The 18,500-nt window shown below is 42.7% G+C and overlaps 1 protein-coding gene across 2 annotated transcripts in view; it reads right to left on the bottom strand.

Moving 5' to 3' along the window:
- Window positions 1–18,500, bottom strand: part of mino (glycerol-3-phosphate acyltransferase mino) — a 274,254-nt gene that overhangs the window by 210,788 nt on the left and 44,966 nt on the right. The gene's annotated exons all lie outside the window — the stretch shown is intronic.

Here is an 18,500-nt window from a genome sequence, read left to right on the forward strand (position 1 = left end):
TATTCAAAAAAGGTGACAAGAAGAAACCAAATAACTATAGGCCTATAAGTTTGACTTCAATCGTAGGAAAAATAATGGAAACTATCATCAGAGATGCTATCGAACATCATTTAGAAAGTAACCGTTTGATAAATGATAGCCAGCATGGTTTCAGACGGAAACGTTCTTGCGTGACTAACTTACTCGAATTCTACAACACAGTTATCTCGAATTATGACAAAAGAAACAATATAGATTTAGTATATCTAGACTTTGCAAAAGCTTTTGATACCGTCCCACACGAAAGACTACTTACTAAATTAGCTTTGCATGGAATAAGTGGTAGCCTATTAGGTTGGACTAGTAATTGGTTGAATGGTCGAAAACAGAGAGTTGTTTTAAATGGAAAAACTTCTGGATGGATAAGTGTTGCAAGTGGAGTTCCTCAGGGTTCCGTTCTTGGGCCACTTCTATTCATAGTATATATAAATGATATAGACCATGGACTAAAATCTACTGTTTCCAAGTTTGCTGATGATACAAAACTGTGCGGAGTGGCAAATGATCACTCAAACCAATTAGATATTCAAGAAGATTTAGATCAATTACAGCAATGGTCTGAAAAGGGGCTAATGAAGTTTAACACAAGTAAATGCAAGGTAATGCACATAGGTAAAAATAACAGTAAGTACGATTACAAGCTATTTGGAAATTCGTTAACAAAAGTGGATAGTGAAAAAGATCTCGGCGTAATTATCAGTAACGACCTCAAATCATCCAAGCAGTGTATTTCAGCCTCTGAGAAAGCAAATAAGATTCTAGGACTCATTGTGCGATCTTTTGATTTCAAAAGTCCATCACTCATTAACAAGCTATATAAATCATTAGTTCGTCCACATTTGGAATATGCTGTTTCCGTATGGTCACCGAATCTCATTAAAGACATTGACAGACTGGAAAAAGTACAACGGCGACCCACAAAACTGATTCCAAATATCAAAAATAAATCATACGAAAATCGACTAAAACATATGAATCTGTTTTCCCTAAAAAAGCGTAGACTCAGAGGTGACTTGATACAGGTCTTTAAAATTCTAAAGGGAATTAACATCAAAAGTGACCAAATTTTCACATTGAATGAGAATCAGACATGAAACAATGGTCTCAAACTGTCCGGAAATAGATTCAATTTGGAAGTATGTAGAAACAACTTTGCCAACCGTGTAGTTAATGAATGGAATAAACTTCCTGCACAGGTAGTGCAATGTAGTTCAGTTCGAAGCTTTAAGAATCATTTAGATAAATACCTAAGTAAGATGCTGTAATGATTATAATTTATCTTATATTATTTGTTTTTGTTCTGTTATCATTTGTCTGTCTGATTTTCATTTATTATTAGTTATATGTCAATTTATTATTATTTACTATTTACCTGTTTGCTTATTATTTAACTATACCTATGCATTTATTTATGTATTTTATTTGTTATTTACATTATCATAGTTTTTATTTATTATTTTATTATTAATATGATTTTTTTTTTCGCATCCGACCTATATATGGATCAAAAGGTCTCCTGTCGGCATGCTCCGCCTTTGTAATCCTTTGTAAAGTAAGGGGTCCAGAGTGCACTTATTTCTTCTAAATCCAAACTGTCTGTTAGATAGCAGATTTTTAGATTCCAAAAACCAAACTAAACACGTATTAACCATTCTTTCATAGATCTTACAAATGCAGCTTGTGAGAGCAATAGGTCTGTAACTTTGTGGGTCATGAGAGTCTTTTCTTGCCTTTAAGATTCCTATGATGATTGAAGTCTTCCAAGATTTAGGAGAAGATCCAGGAGACCAAAATTTGTTCAGCACATTTAAAAGGAATTTCTTCGACGATATGGATAAGTGACCAACCATGGAATAAAGAATGTCATCCTCTCCAGGAGAGGTTGGGGAGGATAGAGATAAAGCATGATCCATTTCATCCAAGGTGAAGAGAAGATTATATGCCTCCGAGTTCGTATTGGTAGGAGGAATAATCGTCGTCTTGGCTCTAATTCTTCTGAAATCATCTGAATAATGTAGTGGGCTTGAAATATCAGCATAATGTCTTCCAAAAGCCTCTGCTACTTCTCTTGTATCTGATATAAAACAGTCATTTATCTTCAGAATGGGTAAGGGAGATGGAGTAAACTTTCCTTGTAATTTTCCAATCCTATTCCATACTAAGGTAGGGGAAGAGTCATATTTCAATTCGCTAATATATTTAATGAAGGATTCCCTCCTTGCTTTCTTGAAGATTTTCTTCTGCTTTGCTCGAGCTCTTCTGTACGTTATCTTATTGACTAAACAAGGGTATCTCCGATATCTCTTATAGCAAGTTCTTGTAATCTTTCTGCTTATAGCACATTCATTGCTCCACCAGGGGACTAATGGGCGTTGAGGTTTACCAGCTGTCCTAGGAATGGAAGAGAAAGCACCAGAGAGTATCATGTCTACCAGGTAGTCATATGCATCACAACTACTACCAAAATCACTAGTCTTATAATTAATCTCTGTGGATCTCCTAAATAATTCCCAATTAGCCTCTCCTGTCTTCCATTTAGGTAAGCAACAGGAGGGAGTGTTCTTTAAATATTTGATATGGATAGGCCAGTGGTCGCTACCATGTAATTCTTCATCTATTGACCAACTGTAGTCTAATCTTAAGGATGATGAACAAATAGTTAGGTCTATAGCAGAACTTGAGTTGTGAAAGACATCAAACCTAGTTTTGGAACAGTCATTCATCAAAATGACATCGTTACTATCAATAAATTCTTCAATTATATTGCCCCAGGGGTCACACCTTGATTCACCCCATAGAGGATGCTTGGCGTTAAAGTCACCCATTAGAATAAAAGGCTCAGGGAGCTGGTCAACCAAAGATTGTAGGTCATTTAACTCAAACTGATGGGGGTGCTTATATATGTCTACGAGTCGATCTTCCAGTTCAGGTTCCAAATATAAAGAACATAAAGTGATCCATTTAGTGGTAAAGATTTGTACTGCACAAGCCTGCAACACCGAATGTAGCTGGACACTTCTGTGGTTTACACATTTCTTAACAATGATACCAGTACCTCCATGGGCACGGCCCCCAATCATAGGAGGAGATCTGTAAAATTTATAAATAAGTCCAACATTAGGGGATAAATTGCCAAGCATAGTTTCTTGCAGACAAAAAACAGACACATCATGTTCTTTAAAGAGAATCCCAACCTGCTCTCGATGAGAATTAAAACCTTGCATATTCCATTGAATTATGGACATTATACTGTTTTCTTTTTCTTTTTGGGGTCTACTGGTCTGGTAAGAGAAGTCTGGGAGAGAGAGGGTTTACAAGGTGGGTTCTTTTCTAATTTCTTTGCTTTCGCGGGTGGCATCCTCCTCTCTGACGATGGTCCGACCAACAATGTAGAGTCCGGGTTATTAGTTTCTTTCTTAGATTGTTTATCGCGATTTGGGGAAGAGGATGGAGATGAGGGTGGACTGTGGAGTCTTTTACTGCACACAGCTTCAGACTCCATAGCTTCGCTTCTGTGTGCCTCGATTGAGTGAGGCACAACAGTCCGTGATCCCTTTATTGGGGAGCCCCTCGAGTTTGGAAGTTTGACTGATTGAGAGGAGGCTTTATTAGAGGAACCCGGTGGGGTCCCAGCAATGAGAACTTTAGGTGCCCCTCTAGATGGGGCAGGAGGCATTCCCTCAACCGGGGATGGGAGAACCTCAGTAGAGTAGGGTTGACGAGTACTACAATTTCCAACTTGTGGGGAAGACCGATTTGGTCTAGTAGTGACTCTTTCACGTTGAGGCTTGGGTTCAGCATTTCCTTGATCCTCATTGCTTCTGTGCACCTCTACCGAGTGAGGCACACTAGTCAGAAATCCCTCTACTGGGGAATCCCCCAAGTCTGGAAGAGAGATTGCCTGAGAGGAGGCTTCATTAGAAGAAGCCTGTGAGGTTTCTACAATAGAAACCTTAGGTGCCCCTCCAGATGGGGCAGGGGACACCCCTTCGACAAGGGGTGAGGAAACCTCCGCATAGGAGGCTTCACAAGTACTTGAAATTCCTACTTGAGAAGAAGACTATTAGGTTTCATAGTTACACTTTTACACTGAGGCTTGGGTTCAGTGTTAACAGAACCATTCATATTGGCATTTTTATTTCTATTGCCTTCTACTGTTGGCTGATCCACTTTACTATTTGTTTTAACAACATCACTGTATCTTTTGGAATTACTTAATAGTCTTTTAGCATATCCTACGCTTATATGTTCTGCATGAGCTTTTAGTAGTATTTCCTGTTCCTTCTTATAAATTACACAGTTCTTATTTCTGGCATCATGCTCTTCTTTACAATTTATACAAACTGTTGGGCGGGAACAATCCCCATGTTCAGGCTGAGCACATATCACACACATTTTGTCCCTTGCACATCTGCGGGAAGGATGGCCAAAACCATAGCAGTTAAAGCACTGAAGGGGACGGGGCTTAAACTGCTTCACATAAACAATCTCTTTTTCTATCTCTACATAATGAGGTAGATCTTCACCACAAAAACTTAGGATAATCATAGAAGAACGAGGGATTTTAGCAACCTTCCAAACATTAGTTGGGCACATTTCTAAAATCTCTTCTTCATCAAAGTCATACAGATCTCTATTAAAAATTACCCCTTTGGCATAACTAAAGGTGTAGTGGGGTTTAACTTCCTTAATGTCCGATTTCTGTTTCAAGTTGAGCACCATGGCAGCTTGTTCATAAGATTTTACATGAATTAAGAAGGAATTTCTTCCAAATCGTGATACCTGGGAGTTATTCAAATTACCACAGCCAAGGTGACTCTTCAAGAATCTTCTAAACTTGAACAAGTTAGCACGTTCTTTTGCAAGAGTGATAATAAGCCACTTAGCTGGGTTGGGAGGTCTCTGCACACTTTCCTTCCTTTCCTCTACCGGGATTTCTGGATAAAAGATATCCAAATTAGGTGGCACTCTACCAACAAGTTGGGCTGAAGATTCATTCTCATTACAATTATTATAATTCAAGCAGGCAGCAGCTGCATCCTGAATAGAAAGAAATGAGATCCACACTAGCCAAGCTTTAAAGTTGTCAGTTTAACTCTGATCTCTTTAATTTGTCCAAATTTACGGAACTTTTCATATAAGTCTGTATAACTCTTATCAAGAGAGACATATTGTAAATGCAAGATTCTATGACTATTAGGGGCAGCATTTGATTGATTTTACCGAAGTCCTTTTTCAAGCCGGAGTCGTCAACTGGGGTTTTTATTTTTGTTGAGTCAATATTGCCAATATTAGGAGAGGGTTAGGGGGGTTTAGGAGGAGGATCAGGTAGTGGTGGAGGTTTAGAACATTGTTTCATCAGCCGCCATCATCGTGTATATCTACGAGGCCGCGCCATGTATTAAGAAAGAAAAATCAGTGCATAGAAGGAAGATACTGCAGTTGCCCGTTGCCACACACAATAAAAAAGAAGTCTCTGCAGAGTCGGGAAGTTCCAGAAACGACTATTTACACATGCAGGGCCTCGGAGGTGAGTTAGAGACTTTGACAACCCGGGGTTTGTCCTCTTTTGTTTTGTCCCATAGCTCGGAGATCGGCATTAGTCGCCTCTTACAACACGCAGCCGACGTGGCGGGGGCTATATTCTATACTATACCCCCTAGCCCCAGGGGGCGGAGTGGGACTAGGCATCCTTCTCCTTGTAGCCCCACAGGGGACATTCCTAAACGAAAAAGTAAAGGCATAAGAGGGTCTGGGAGTTTTCCGACCAGCACCCTAAGGTTTGGGTCTTTTAATGTGCGTGGATGTGGTACAGATGAGAGTAAAAGGGAAGAGATAGGTAGTATGTTTGTGAGAAGAAAGATGGATGTGTTGGCTTTGAGTGAAACTAAGTTGAAAGGGAAGGGTGAGTGTAAGTTTGGGAGTGTAAGTGGGAGGTTATCAGGAGTGAAGAGAGGGCGAGGGAGGGAAGGGGTGGCTATTCTAGTAAGTGAAGAGATAGGTAAACGTGTAGTGGAATGGAAGGAGGTTTCCTCAAGGATAATGTGGATGAAGGTGAAACTGGGAAAGGAGATGTGGGTCTTTGTAAGTGCATATGGGCCTGGCAGTGAGAAGAGTGTAGAAGAAAGAGAGGCCTTTTGGATAGATTTAAGTGAGTGCATAGAGGATTTAGGGAGAAATGTCAATGTAATAGTACTGGGAGACCTTAATGCTAGGGTAGGAAATGGTCCAATTGATGGAGTGGTTGGGAAAAATGGAGTTCCAGGAAAGAATTGTAGTGGAGAGTTGATGGTAGAAATGTGTCTAGAGAGTTGATGATAGCAAATACAGTGTTTCGGAAGAAAGTCAAGCATAAGTACACATGGGAGAGGGTGGTGGATGGAAGGGTGCTAGATAGAGCGTTGATGGATTATGTAGTGGTAAACAGGACTATGATAGGAAGAGTTAAGGATGTACATGTGCTAAGGGGTGAGGGTGGGGGAATATCAGATAATTATTTGGTGGAAGGTAAGTTGAGAGTGGAGGATAGATGGAGAAAGAGGAAAGGGACAAAAGGTAGGGAGGTGCTTAGAGTGAACTCTTTAAATGAAAAGGAAAAGGAGATGGAGTACAAGAAGAAGCTGGAGGAGGAGTGAGAGGGAGTGAAGGATAGAGTAGAGCTAGGTGTGGAGGAGGAATGGGGATGGTTCAAGGAGGGAGTCACAAAGTGTGCAAGGATGGTGTGTGGAACAAGAAGGACAGGAGGAAATAGAAGGAAGGGTAGTGAGTGGTGGGATGAGGAAACAAAGAAGGTTGTAGAAGAGAAGAAGCGAGCTTTCACAGATTGGTTACAAAATAGGACGAGGGAGTCATATGTGAGGTACAAAGAAAAGAAAAGAGAAGTAAAGCAAAAGGTAAAGGAGGCAAAGAGGAGAGCAGATGTGAAGTGGGGTAAGAGTATGACAGAAAATTTTGAAAGTAATAAAAAGATGTTTTGGAAAGAAATTAAGAGAGGAAGAGGAGGCGAATCAAGTAGAGAAGAAAAGGTAAAAGGTATGGAGAGATGATAATGGAAGAGAAGGCAGTAAGGGGAAGATGGGCAGAATATTTTAGGGAGTTGCTAAATGTGAAGGAGGATAGGGAGGGAAAGATAGTTGCAGTGGGAAATGCTAAGAAAATAAGAGTGATGAGTGAGGAAAATGGAGGAGAAATAAGGAAGGATGAAGTCAAGGCAGTTGTTAAGATGATGAAAGCAGGTAAGGCACCTAGTCTGGATGGATACCATGCAGAATGTCTAAAAAAAAAAAGGAGGTACAGTGATGGTGGACTGGCTGGTGAGGTTATTTAATGTTTGCTAGAGAGAGGGTAGAGTGCCAGAGGACTGGAGGAGTGCCTGTATAGTTCTGCTTTACAAGGGAAAAGGGGACAAGTGTGAATGTAGTAGTTTCAGAGGGATTAGCTTGTTAAGTGTAGTTGGGAAGGCTTATGGGAGGATCTTGACTGAGAGGATTAGGAGAGGAACAGAGGGAGTAATTGGTGAGGAACAGTGTGGATTTAGGAAAGGTAGAGGTTGTGTAGATCAGATCTTTGTGGTAAGACAAATATGTAAGAAAGCTATAGGAAAGGGGAAGGATGTTTTTTTGGCTTTTATGGATCTGGAAACAGTTTACGATAGGATAGACAGGAAGGCACTGTGGGAGGTTTTGTAGATATACGGGATAGGAGGAAAGCTTCTAGGAGCTGTCAAGAGTTTTTATGAGAGTAGTAGAGGTTGTGTCAGGATTAGAAATGGAGAGAGTGAGTTGTTCGAGGTAAAGGTGGGAACTTCGTCAAGGATCCGTTATGTTGCCCAGGCTGTTCAACTTATACATGGATGGGGTAGTGCGAGAAGTAAATGCAAGGGTAGTGGGTCAGGGATTGGAGATGGTTAAAGAAAATGGAGAAAAGTGGGAGGTGAGCCAGCTGTTGTTTGCTGACGACACTGCGCTTGTGGCAGGATCGGAAGAGGGACTGAGGAAGTTGGTGACAGAGTTTGGGAGAGTATGTGATAGAAGAAAGCTGAAGATAAATGTGGGTAAAAGCAAGGTGATGAGATGTACAAGAGGTGAAAGTGGCAGTAGACTGGAAGTGAGCATTAAGGGAGAGCGACTGGAGGAAGTGGATAGTTTTAGATACTTGGGTGCAAATGTGGCAGGAAAAGGTGGAGTGAAGGTGGAGGTACAATGTAGATTGAGAGAAGCAAGTAAATGCCTTGGTGGATTGAAGAGTGTAATGAGGAATAGACATTTGGGAATGGATGCTAAGAGGAGACTGTATGAAGGAGTGATTGTGCCAACAGCACTGTATGGGGCAGAAACATGGAACATAAGAGAGGAAGAGAGAAGGAGTTTGAATGTGTTTGAGATGAGGTGTCTGAGAAGTATGATGGAGGTTACTAGGCTAGATAGAGTGAGAAATGAGGAGGTGAGGAGGTGAGGAGAAGAACGGGGGTGGAAAGGGAGTTGGGAGATAGGGTTGATGAAAGAGTATTAGGATGGTTTGGACACATGGAAAGAATGAGTGAAGAAAGACTAGTAAAAGAGGTACGGAAGGCAGATGTGGAGGGAGTGAACATGAGGGGACGTCCTAGGATGAGGTGGATGGATGGGGTGAAGGGGGCTTTGGGGAAGAGGGGAATGTCTGTTGAGGAAGGATGGGAGAGGACAGAAGACGGGTGAATGGAGAATGGTTGTATATGGATGATGCTGTGATGCATGAGGTGGAATGGGCAGGGGAATGGGGGGTGAGGTAGTATGTGTGAGCAAAATTTGACACAGCCCAAAGGGATTTCTCCCCGTCTTCTCCTTTTATGCATGGGGGGACAGAGAGGGGGGGTCGCCGATTTAATGAAGCGGCCTTGCTGTGGATGTGCTGTGTCTTGCGACACTGCTTCTGACCCAGGGCAGTGGACAAGGTGCAGGGATGACCCATCATCCAGGAGGTGCTAAGATAAGAGGGAGGGTGGAGGGGTGTGGAGTGTATTCAGGGATGGAATGGGTGGGAATGATTTTATGCCTTTTCCTTTTTGGCTACCTCCCTTGTAAGGGGGAAAAAGCCTTGGTATATGTATGTACAATGCAAATCTCCACAGGGGGTTTACACCAAGGAGGATACTTTGTTGGGCCTAATTTGGCTATAGTAGAGTCATAGAGACCGATCTCTCTAGATTCCTTCTCCAATCGAACCTCCACTGGCTCAGGGATGCGGGGCCTATTTGGAGAGACGTCGTAAGGGTTCATAACAAATTTAAAGTTGGAGTTATCCTTTCATGTCAAACATTTGGCCAAATATCGTAGTCCCAGCTCCTCTCTGCGTAAGGAAAGAGGTGGTACACCTGAGTCCACATATAGGCTGTCCACAGGGGAGGTACAATAGGCACCCATGCAGATTCTCAAGCCCAGATTGTGCACAACATCTAATTTTTCAAGGGTGGTTTTAGCAGCAGAGCTATATATCTGGCAAGCATAATCTATTTTGCTGAGGCAGAGAGTTTTATATAGCCTTAATAAATTAGTACGATCAGCTCCCCAATCATAATGTGAGACAACTTTCAGAATGCTGGTGGACTGTCGTACTCTAACACACAAGTCGTTAACATGGGAAATGAATGTGAGGCCCTTGTCAAAAATCACACCAAGGAACTTCACCTCACTCTCATATGGGAGGATAATTCCCTTCAAAAACAGAGTTGGTATCTCTTCTCGTTTCCTACACCTTGTAAATCTGATGGCCTTAGTTTTTTGAGGTGAGAACTTGAAACCTCTCCTGTCAGCCCATTTAGTGACTGCATTTATTGTAGTTTGTATTTTTCTACCAGCTTCAAGGGCTGTTGGGGCACTACAGTAAATAGCATGGTCATCAACAAATAGGGTACCCTGAACTGTCGGTGGTATTTGGTCCATGAGGCTATTAATGGCCACTGCAAATAGCGTAACACTTAACATGCTACCCTGGGGGACCCCCTCTTCCTGCAGATAAGATGATGAAAATACAGATCCAACTCGGACGTTTAGTCGTCGGTTTGATAAGAAGTTCTGTACAAATGCAAACATGTGGCCTCCAATGCCCCATGATGCTAGCTGTTTCAAGATGCCACCCCGCCAGGTTGTGTCATAGGCCTTCTCTAAATCAAAGAACACACCAATGGTTTGATGTCTTCTAGCTAAGGCATTTTGGATTTCTCTTGAGAGTATTAGCAAAGGGTCAAGTGTGCTGCGATTCTTCCGGAATCCAAACTGCCTGTTTGACAGTAACTCTCTGGATTCTAGATACCAGACAAGTCTGTTATTAACCATTCTCTCAAAGAGTTTACAAAGACAGCTAGTGAGGGCAATAGGTCTATAGCTTCCTGGAAGTTCTGGGTTTTTCCCTGGCTTATGACAGGGGATTAGTATCGACAGATCCCAGGTATCAGGTGAAGAGTGTGTGGTCCATAGACCGTTATATGCCGTAAGCAGGAACAGCTGTGAACACTGGGGAAGGTTGGCAATCATCTCATATCTAATGTCATCATCGCCAGGGGAAGTGAGGGCTGAGCTTGATAAAGCATGTTTCATTTCATTGAAGGAGAAAGGTAAATTAAAGGACTCTGTATTGTTTGAAGGCGGAGGGAGAACTGTTGCCGAGTCACGATGTATTTGAAATTCAGGAGCATAATTAGCTGCACTTGAAACACTAGCGAAGTGGGCACCCAAGATGTCAGCAACCCTCTTCGGGTCACAAACTTGAGTACCGTTAGATTCTAAAACGGGCAAGGCAGTCGGTACAAATTTACCTTGTAATTTACGGATTTTATTCCAAATCTGACTCGTAGGGGTAGCGATGGTTAATTCCGAAACATATTTCTTCCAGGATTCACGCTTGACTTCTTTAAAATAAAAAATCTGTCTCGCACGGGCTCTAGAATAAGCAAGTCGGTTTGCCTCACACGGTGACCTGAGCAATCTACGAAGGCATGTCCTGGTTATTTTCCTAGCAACCTCACACTGTTTATTCCACCAAGGGACTACAGGGCGCCTGGGTAGGCCAGCAGTTTTGGGGATGGTTTGTTGCACAGAATCTATGATGGTCTGTGAAAGGTGGGCATAAGCAGCAACAGGGAATTAAAAATTGGTGTGCGATTCATTGATAGTTGATGATTTAGTGAACTCTTTCCAATCAGCCTCCTTGATCTTCCATTTTGGCAGGCAGAGTGATGGGATATTTTTAACATATTGAAGTAGTACTGGCCAGTGGTCACTGCCATGCAGATCTCTATCAACAGCCCAATTGTACTCCAACCGGAGGGATGCTGTGCTTATAGTTAAGTCAATGGCTGAGGTGGTGTTATGAAAAATATCATATCGAGTGGAAGAGCCATCGTTCAGCAGTACTAAATCATTATTGGCATCAAGTAGCTGCTCAATGATGTAACCCCATCTATCACAGTGTATGTGGCCCCATAAGGTGTGTTTGGCATTGAAGTCACCCATTAAGATAAATGTGGAGGGAGCTGGTTCACAAAGTCTTGGATATAAGAGACATCCAGCTGTCTATTTCGCCTAAGGCCGTCGAAAAGGTGGTCTTCAAGTTTAGGGTCTAAATAAAGGGAGCACAAAGTGATCTTTCTCTCAAGCTGAACCTGTACAGCACAGGCTTGAAGGTCTGTATTGAGCTGGATTGTAGAAAATCTAATGACTTGTGAATTATGAAAGCAGTGCCACCCTGTGCCCTCTCAATAATAGGGGGTGATCTATGAAAATTATAATTGAGTCCAGGATTATAACTTGTATCTCCTAGTTTTGTTTCTTGAAGGCACAAAATCATGGTGTTGTATTCTCTAAACAGTGTTCGGATGTGTTCAGAGCTACTGTTGAGACCTCGGCAGTTCCATCGTATGATGGACATTTTTATTTAGAGAGCTTTCCACTTCCGAATTTAAGAGACTTTTTCTTTTCTGCCTGATCAGTGTTTTGTCTAGAGATGGTAGGCCTGCCAGCAATTCCAACTAGAGGCTTTCCACCTCTAGATCTCTCATCCTTTGAATTGCCCTGAGAGGAGTTAATACAGCCAGGATTGTGGCTCTCAATTTTGATCTTCTTTGATGTGTTTGGTGTCAATGTATTAGTTTTTTGAGGACCAGTAGCATCCAATGAACACCTTATATTTGTTTGAGGTAGGGATGCTCAGGGTAGGAGAGGGAGGGGTAGGGGATGTTCCTCCCCTTTTCTTACCACGTGTTGGGGATCTCTCCGCCGTAACACCCATTGCTGGCCGCGCATCATCTTGCGAATGCACATTCGCTAGTGAGGGAGTGTCCTCTGAGCCCTCAATAAGAGAAGGAGGGGTGGGGGAGCTGGGAGGTGCTACCTCAGCAATGGTCGAAGCCTGTTTCAGGCGGGTATCTGTTACCTCAGGGGTTCTACCATGTGAAGCGGTAGGCTGAGGCGCCTTAGAGACAGTAGCTCGTCTCTTTGTGACCTGGGCATATGTTCTAGTTTGGCCTAGAAGCTTCTTTGCACATCAGATACTGATATGCTCTGCTTTGGATTTTTGAAGTGCTGCTTCTTCATCCTTATAGGCCTGACAAGTCCTGTCACGGAACTGGTGATCCTGGCCGCAGTTCATACACTTGGGTGGTGTTGTGCATTCACCATGAATGGGGTAGGAGCATGTAGCACACAGTTGCTCTCCACTGCAAGCAGTCGACGTATGGCCAAATTTAAGGCATTTGAAACATTGTAATGGCTTTTGCTAAAAGGGCGCACAGCAATCCTTTCATTTTCAATTAAGATATGCGTAGGCAGGTCAGGGCTAGTAAAGGTTAGTACAATCATTTTGGTGCCCTGTAGTTTCTGGATATGGAAGATGTCATCAGGGCACATGTCCAGAATCTCTTCCTCTTCATGATCATATAGGTCTTTGTCATATATGACACCTCTACCATAGCTGAAGTCTATGTGTGGCTTAATTTCCTTCAGCATCTCATCACTTTCAGCTTTTAAGTGACTCAGCATATAAGACTGAGTTTTGGACTTTGCATGTATTAGAACTTTGTTCTTGCCAAATCTGGTGATATCACCACTACAAATTCCACCAACTTTCCTCTGCAGATATTTACAGAACTTATAGTAATTATAGTTTTCTTCCCGGGCAGTGGCCACCAACCACATTGGAGGACTCGGTAGTCTCTCCTTGTGGGAAGTATTTAAGCCGTTTTCCTTCTCAGAAGGAGCATACAAAGAAGGTACATAAACATCTAGGGCATTAGGGGCACTGGCACATAAAGCCCCAGTGACGCCTGCTCCACAAACCTTCAAATTAGGAATATCGCTACTAGCTTTCAGAGCAGCATTGTGGCTAGTATATGACAGCCAGGCTTCCCAAGAATTTCCAGGTTCAGCATAACACATACGGATTTCTGTAATTTTACCATAGCAACCAAAGTACTTCGTAAGAGTCTCATAGTTACAGGACTTAGGAAGCTGGAGGATATGGACCACAGACAAGTTTTTCACATTCTTGATTTCCAAAGCTCTGGAGGAGGGAGAACCCAACTCAGTAGTAACTTTTACCACATTATTTTTACTAGTGGAATCATAATGCTGTTCTTCATTAGGAGTTATAGTCTCCTTTGAAACGGCGGAAGGGTCAGCATCGGTTCCTTCCTGGTCAATGGGTTTTGGAGGAGGAGGGGCCTCCAAGACCTGGGAGGATGATTCATCCATAATTGGATGGAACCAAAGTTTTATGGTATAGCCTACTACTTAAAGAGCACTTTCAGTAAGTTGTAGGCCACACCATAAGCAACATGAGGTTTGAAGTGCGTGGAAAAAGATACTGCAGGTGCCTGGCACCCCAGTCACTTAAGGAAAGTCCCTGCAGAGCCAGAAAAAGGTCCAGAAATGGCTATTAACAGGTGAAGGTCCTCGGCGTCGAGTTTTTTGGCTTTGACAACCTGTTTGTCCTCTGTAGTTTTGTCTCGTATAGTATGAGGCTGGCGTAGCCACCCTTTTACCTGTACTGGAAGGGAGAACGGTATCAAGCTCAGGAGTCCTCCTTCCCATGCGCATCCACTGACCACCGAACCTTGCGAGCCCTCGCCGGTGGCACCTGTCGCCAGGTGAGCCCCCACCAACTCGGTCAGCTACCAGCACACAGGTCAGAGAGAAACCGGGAACTTAGAACTACCTTAAGAAGGTGCAAGAGAAAGTCGAGGGTGCTTCTCAGGGAAGGCAATCTGGAGTTTTTCAGAGAACCTACCCCGAGATAATAGCCTGTTCAGAAAGAGAAGAAAGAGTGCAGTAACTAAGAAGGGTAGGGATAAACGAGCCATCAAATGAAAGAGGGGTGGGGGTCGTTTACCAGTTACACTCCAGTCTGTGAGTCTTGGTCTGACAGCTCCAGTATGGTCTGTGCAACATGATTGAATCTGCCAGGGAGGAAAACTCTCCCCGCTACCATAGCCCATACCTTCATCACTATGCACAAGCCCCTCCAGGACAGCACCCTGCTCACAGGGCGGAGGTGTTCATCATATCTAGTCCTAAGGTATGTTTCTCCTTTTTTCATCCTAATCTAAAGCCCCCCACTTTTTTTTTTTTCTTATCATTATTATTCTGATCTCATTTTTCAACCTGTCATCCATTTAGGTGTATTAGCCTTTGATCTAACTTTCCTGTTGGGTACGAATTTTCACTGGCTCATCAGAATCCTAGCAGTTATGGTATTGCTCAGTTCCTATTGACCCCTGACCTTGTTTGTGACAACTGGCCTGATCTTGTTAGTGACCTCACTTGGAAGTTCCCCTACTTCTCATGTGTCATGACAACACAAGGGGTTGGTCATTAGCATGCTTACATATAACTGACTTAAGTTAAAGCAAAAGGTAAAGGAGGCAAAGAGGAGAGCAGATGTGAAGTGGGGTAAGAGTATGACAGAAAATTTTGAAAGTAATAAAAAGATGTTTTGGAAAGAAATTAAGAGAGGAAGAGGAGGCAAATCAAGTAGAGAAGAAAAGGTAAAAGGTGCAGATGGAGAGATGATAATGGAAGAGAAGGCAGTAAGGGGAAGATGGGCAGAATATTTTAGGGAGTTGCTTAATGTGAAGGAGGATAGGGAGGGAAAGATAGTTGCAGTGGGAAATGCTAAGAAAATAAGAGTGATGAGTGTGGAAAATGGAGGAGAAATAAGGAAGGATGAAGTGAAGGCAGCTGTTAAGATGATGAGAGCAGGTAAGGCACCTGGTCAGGATGGATGCCATGCAGAATGTCTAAAAAAAAGGCTGGTGAGGTTATTAAATGTTTGCTGGAGAGAGGGTAGAGTGCCGGAGGACTGGAGGAGTGCCTGTATAGTTCCACTCTACAAGGGAAAATGGTATAAGTGTGAGTGTAGTAGTTTCAGAGGAATTAACTCGTTAAGTATAGTTGGGAAGGCTTATGGAAGGATCTTGATTGAGAGGATTAGGAGAGGAACAGAGGGAGTAATTAGTGAGGAACAGTGTGGATTTGAGACAGATGGTAGTGTAGATCAAATCTTTGTTGTAAGACAGCTATATGAGAAAGCTATAGAAAAGGGGAAGGATTTTTTGGGGCTTTTATGGATCTGGAAAAGGCTTATGATAGGGTAGACAGAAAGGCACTGTGGGAGGTCATGCAGATATATGGGATAGGAGGAAAGCTCCTAGGAGCTGTCAAGAGTTTTTATGAGAGTAGTAGAGCTTGTGTCAGGATTAGAAATGGAGAGAGTGAGTGGTTTGAGGTAAATGTGAGACTTCATCAAGGATGCATTATGTCGCCGTGGCTGTTCAACTTATACATGGATGGGGTAGTGCAAGAGGTAAATGCAAGTAGTGGGTCAGGGATTGGAGATGATTAAAGAAAATGGAGAAAAGTGGGAGGTGAGCCAGCTTTTGTTTGCAGACGACAATGCGCTTGTGGCAGGATTGGAGGAGGGATTGAGGAAGTTGGTGACAGAGTTTGGGAGAGTGTGTGATAGAAGAAAGCTGAAGATAAATGTGGGTAAAAGTAAGGTGATGAGATGTACAAGGGGTGAAAGTGGCAGTAGTCTGGAAGTGAGCATTACTTCCATACGGTGATGCCTACGTAGGCGTCATGAGGAGCAAGTGGGTATGCGATGATGCCGACGTCGGCGTCTTGATTATATTTATTGTAGTCGTACCTACGTAACCTCCATTCTCTCTAAACTGGTTTCATCATATTTTCTATGGTTATCAAAATTCACGGGTGAAAGAGAACGAACGATTGAGCACTGACTTTATTTTTTATAATGTGATTATTATGACGCAACATCGCACGTCAGGCAGCTAATGCTGCCAGGCATGCGATGTGCCCTGGAGTGAAGAGGTTAAGGGAAAGCGACTGGAGGAAGTGGATATTTTTAGATACTTGGGTGCAAATGTGGCAGGAAAAGGTGGAGTGAAGGTGGAGGTAGAATGTAGATTGAGAGAAGCGAGTAAATGCCTTGGTGGATTAAAAAGTGTAATGAGGAATAGACATTTGGGAATGGATGCTAAGAGGAGATTGTATGAAGGAGTGATTGTGCCAACAGCACTGTATGGGGCAGAAACATGGAACATAAGAGAGGAAGAGAGAAGGAGTTTGAATGTGTTTGAGATGAGGTGTCTGAGAAGTATGATGGGGGTTACTAGGCTAGAGTGAGAAATGAGGAGGTGAGGAGGAGAACAGGGGTGGAAAGGGAGTTGGGAGATAGGGTGGATGAAAGAATATTAGGATGGTTTGGACACATGGAAAGAATGAGTGAAGAAAGACTAGTAAAAGAGGTACGGAAGGCAGATGTGGAGGGAGTGAACATGAGGGGACGTCCTAGGATGAGGTGGATGGATGGGGTGAAGGGGGCTTTGGGGAAGAGGGGAATGTCTGTTGAGGAAGGACGGGTGAGGACAGAAGACAGGGGTGAATGGAGAATGGTTGTATATGGATGATGTTGTGATGCATGAGGTGGAATGGGTGGGGGGATGGGGGGTGAGGTAGTATGTGTGAGCAAAATTTGACACAGCCCAAAGGGATTTCTCCCCGTCTTCTTTTATGCATGGGGGGACGGAGAGGGGAGTTGCTAATTTAATGAAGTGGCCTTGCTGTGGATGTGCTGTGTCTTGCGACACTGCTTCTGGCCCAGGGCAGTGGACAGGGTGCAGGGATGACTCATCATCCAGGAGGTGCTAAGATAAGAGGGAGGGTGGAGGGGTGTGGAGTGTATTCAGGGATGGAATGGGTGGGAATGATTTTATGCCTTTTCCTTTTTGGCTACCTCCCTTGTAAGGGGGAAAAAGCCTTGGTATATGTAAGTTATCTGCATTTGGGACCAACAATAGGTATCTGCAAGTTGTGGTCCTACAAGATGGATGCTTGAGGGACTAAAGACAGGTAGCTGTACCAAGTGCTCCAGTGAGAAGGATATCAACTGCCACACTTTCATTTGGAGGTGCAGCCCCAGGGGCTCATGACCTCCCTTAATCAAATTCAATTGTATTTATTATCCCTTTAAACAAAAGAAGAGCTGACAACCAGTGCCTGCTCCCCCTCCTATTATTTTCAGTAGCACAGAAACTGTCATGAGGACCACAATGGAAATAAGCGTACATGCTTTTTGTGTTATCCTCGGCAATTTGCAATTATTATTTCGAACTGTGTGTTCTTGTCATTATCTGCACTACGATTTATTGAGGTCAATCAAAGTGGCATTTACTTATATGTAGAAATGATAAAAAAAATACTAACTACACTAATAAGACCAAAACTTGAGTACGTAGCATCACTTTGGACACCCAGTACCAAAAAGAATATTAAGAAACTAGAAAGATACAAAGAGCGACAACCAAACTAGTACCGACTCTCACCGAACTAACATATGAGCAAAGACTATCCAAACTGAACCTACCAACTCTGGAACAAAGAGAAAGAGGAGATTTGCTGACTATCTACAGAATAATGAAAGGAATGGAAGTTTTAGACAGGAATGACCTGTTACTGTGGGACAACGGTAAAACGAGAGGACACGGAAAAAAACTGAAAAAAGATAGCTATAGAAAAAACTTGAAAAGGAACAGTTTCCCACACAGAGCGATTAATACATGGAACAAATTAGACAATAAAACAGTATGTGCAAACACTATACAAGATTTTAAGATAAAACTTGATGCGGAGAGATACAAAGACGGGTCACCACGAGCATAGCTCCCCTCCCGTATATTACAACTAGGTAAATGTATATTGATTCTTTGCCAAATAAAGTCTATCTGTCCCACATTAATATAATTCAGACACCAGTCCAAAATTTCTTCCTATAGGAATTTGTGGGAAGGCTTGGGGACTACTGAGAGCTGTTATGGGGCTGCAGGTTTCCAGTCAGTAAAACATTAGGCAAAATTGATTGATGATCAAATCTATCAAAATCCTAATCTTCATCTGGAGATGCACTCCAAA

The sequence above is a fragment of the Oratosquilla oratoria genome, chromosome 43 (assembly GCF_046742065.1).
Source record: "Oratosquilla oratoria isolate Oo_2021 chromosome 43, ASM4674206v1, whole genome shotgun sequence".
Lineage (NCBI taxonomy): Eukaryota > Metazoa > Arthropoda > Malacostraca > Stomatopoda > Squillidae > Oratosquilla > Oratosquilla oratoria.